Raw genomic sequence first — 4,042 nt, 5'->3', positions numbered from 1 at the left:
AGAAATATCAGTTAAAACTGTGAAGCCACGCTTTTCAGATGAAGAGGATAAATAATAGACTATAGCAATACTAAAGGATAAGCCTACAAAAAAGCTACCAACAAAATCCTTGATTACTGACCACTTAGCCGTCTGTAGTGGGTCTCATTTATATGTACAGAATGTAAGACTCTACCCAGTTTATTAATGCCATCAATCATTTGGAAAAGATTCAGCCTAAGCTTTCAATTAAAATGATGGGCAGATCAGTCAAGTGAACGGTAGCTGTGAAATAACTGTTCCTTTTAACTACCAACCATCTACTTAATTCAATTACATAGGCTACTTCCACTACTACTACGGCACCATGCACCCAAACCATGTACAACAGAGATTTATTTTCCCACATTTATATGTGATTAAGGCTTCAGTATTGTTAATACATTTTATTGTTTGGTCTATACCAGGGGTTCCCAACCTTTTTTCCCAAGAGCCCCCCCAAATGACTCCTGTTGGAAGTTGCGCCCCCCCCCCCCACACACACACAAGGGGGGGGGGGGGGGGGGGGGGGGGGGGCGCAACAGTGGTCATTTAAGTTTAAAAGTCTCAAAAATGCTACAACTACTGTCACAAACTGGATGAATGTGAAGTATTTTGTTAAAGGAGGGTGAAAGCGTAATTAAGGAGCACTATTGGAGTGACTTTGATGGTTATTGGACTCAGGATTAATTAATTTGGATTCCCGCTGTATGAAGAAATTAAAGGACGGCGCAAGTGGAAACAATTCACAAAGGGATTAAACTGTTTAAAACACATGTTCAAAGTAAGCCGGATTTTGCCGATGTGTTTATGTGGATTCAAAAGTCGTAAATAATCTACAAAATGGAGGAGACCGATCTGATCGGAGCAACTGTGACAAATAATCTGAAACCTTATCCAGAAAAGCCTGGTTTGGACACTTTACGGGCAGAAGAAACATTTCTATTAAAGAAAGAATTATACATTTCTGTCTTGTTATGCTAATAGCTACTAACTTGAATTTTTATTCAAATTAATTAATCAATTATTTTTTATATTTTATTGTAATGTAGAGACAAGGCTTTTAGTGACAATCATGTATTGCGTTAAAATTATATGTAAAAAAAAAAAAAAAAAATAAATAAATAAAAAAGTCTAAATATGATATTTGGCCTCAAATCACCAAGGGGGGCGCGCCCCCCAGGTTGGGAACCACTGGTCTATACAATGTCAAAAACAAAGTTTCACAGCTTCACAGACAAAATAACTAGAAGTTATTATTTAATACATTAAGACATGAAAAACATACAAATACAAATTATAAAATGCAATTTAGATGGTGGATATAAAGAACAGATAAGCAGCATACACTCTCACTGGAGAACTGACTAGAATGTAACTGAAGCGATTATTGAAAATTAAGAAAGTTGCCGATTCATTTTCTATCGATTGAGTAATCGAAGCATCTCTCATGCCAATAGGGACTAAAAGTGATTTTAAGATCTAAGAGGAGAGGTTTGCTTTCCAGCAGGGTTCTAAAATAATCCATTTACATTTTGTGGTACCACTTTACAAGACTACCCTCATAAAGGGTTTATAATTAGGTTATGAATTAGTTTGTAAACACTTTATTAATCATTAAGAACCATTTATCAGAGGTGGGGACTCGAGTCACATGACTTGACTCGAGTCAGACTCGAGTCGCATATTTTTTGACTTGAGACTTGCTTGACTAACATTGATAAAAGACTTGACTTGACTTTGACTTGGTATTCATGACTTGAGACTTGACTTAAGCTTGAGACAGATGACTTGAAAGGACTTGTCTGTTTAAAATTAAATATTTGCGTTTGTTTTTGTAGTGAGATATTGCATTTAGTTTTTTCGAAAAACGTGATTGGGTGATTATAGCGCCGTGCGCGCAAACCTGGCAACCCACTAGACGGCAGGAGCGTCAGTTAACATGGCAGCGGCTAGCGTTACTCCACAAATAGTGAAGTTTGGATTCAAGGATTATGTTGTCGATGACGCTAATAAGAAGAGAACAGCGGTATGCAGGGTCTGCAGCATAAAGATCAGTGACACGACCACCACAACATCCAACTTCATTCGTCACTACAAAAAAACCCACAGAGAAAGGTGCGTGAATGTGTTGTGTTAGCTAGAAAGCTAACGTTAAGTTTAAGCTACGTTAGACTTGGTTTCAAATCGATTAAGCATTACAAAGAGAAGACAAAACTGAAGTTACCTACTGTAACTTCAGCTTCTATGAGTATTGGCGTAGCCCTCTAAGGCTATCGCTATTGGGTAATCCCCCTGCGCACCCGCGCAGCACTGAAAACACTTGTAGTCCACGCCCGCCCGCAAGGTGGGCCCCACCCTCGGGCTCCCTTCCGGTATAAATAGGAAGGAGGCCCGACAATCTGCTCCCACACAAAAACCTTTTTTTCAGCTATTCGTGGAGGCAGTGGGGCCCAGAACTTAGAGGGCTACGCCAATACTCATAGAAGCTGGAGTTACAGTAGGTAACTTCAGTTCTATTTCGTATATGGCTTCGCCCTCTAAGGCTATCGCTATTGGGTTAAGGGCGAAGCAAGATGTAGTCTGCGCCCCACTGGGTCGCCCCGGTACAAGAAGCACAAACACACCTGCTCAGATAATAACCCATGCCTATTGCGCCATGCGAATGGCGCATCACGGTCCCTGGAATATATCATAACATGAATATTTACCATGAGAGGACGAAGGCTGGGAATAATACATACCCGTCCGCTGTGAGAAAGTAGAGACGAAAGTCACACTTTTCCCAGTGACAGAAAGGAGGGGAATAGCAGCTCTCTGCGTGCAGACAGGCAGAAGAGCGCACAGCTGGGTCCCCAACATCACTCACTCTGACAAGACATTCCGTACGAAATGTGTCAGGGGGAAAAAGGGGGACGTCCCTCTCATAAGAGGGAAAACAGGCCATTCTCCGTGTGCCGAGGCAGGAGAGAGGCGCACAGCTGGATCCCTGACGTCACTCACTCTGACAGGACACTCAGCACAGGGTGTGTCAGAGAGGAATGGGAGACATCCCTCAAATAAAATTGAATAAATGAACAGGGAGAAGACCAAGAAGCAGCAGTGCAAATGTCTTCCACTGACATTCTTCCGTGCAAAGCCGTGGAGGAGGAAATTCCTCTGGTGGAGTGCGCATTAATGTTCTCCGGAGGATCCATCCCAGAGGAGACATATGCCTGTGACACAGCCTCACACAGCCAGTGTGACAGCCGCTGTGCAGACAGAGGCTGCCCGATCGAGCGCTCTCTGTAGTGCACAAACAGGCGCTGAGAACGGCGCAAGGCAGCTGTGCGTGCTACATAGCAGGACAGCGCGCGCACAGGACAGAGGAGATGAGACGTGGCTTCTTCCTCCGACCTGTGAGGAGGGGGAAAGAAGCCATCCAGGGTGATCACCCTTGACCTAAAAGAGCTTGTGATGACCTTTGGCATAAAAGCTGGGTTAGGGCGTAAAACAGCTGAACTGCCATCTCCTTGGATCCGGAGGCATGACGGAGCCACAGAGAGAGCAGACAAATCACTCACCCTCTTTGCTGATGTTAGAGCCAAAAGTAGTACTACTTTGGCTGATAACATCTTAAGGGGAACCTGATCTAAAGGTTCAAATGGGGCTTTGCTTAGTGCGCGTAACACCAAAGCCAAATCCCACTGAGGCGCTAGTGCGCGTGACACAGGTCTGAGTCTCCGTACTCCTCGCAGAAAACGTTTCATCAGGGGGTGACTAAACACCGTCCCGACCCCGAAACCCACATGACAAGATGATATGGCAGCAGCATACACCTTGATTGTGTTGAAAGCCAAATTCCTGTCCAACAACAGCTGGAGGAATGACAGCATGTGAGGCAGGGGGCACGTAATGGGGTCCGGGCTTTTCTCTACACACCAACGCTGGAAAGCTGTCCACTTGGCTGTGTAGGACGCTCTGGTAGACGCGGCCCTGGCTCCCTGAATGGTCCGGACAACATCTTGAGAGAGGCCCAGTCCCT

The sequence above is a fragment of the Trematomus bernacchii genome, unplaced genomic scaffold (assembly GCF_902827165.1).
Source record: "Trematomus bernacchii unplaced genomic scaffold, fTreBer1.1, whole genome shotgun sequence".
Lineage (NCBI taxonomy): Eukaryota > Metazoa > Chordata > Actinopteri > Perciformes > Nototheniidae > Trematomus > Trematomus bernacchii.
Note: the sequence above shows the minus strand (reverse complement) of the source record.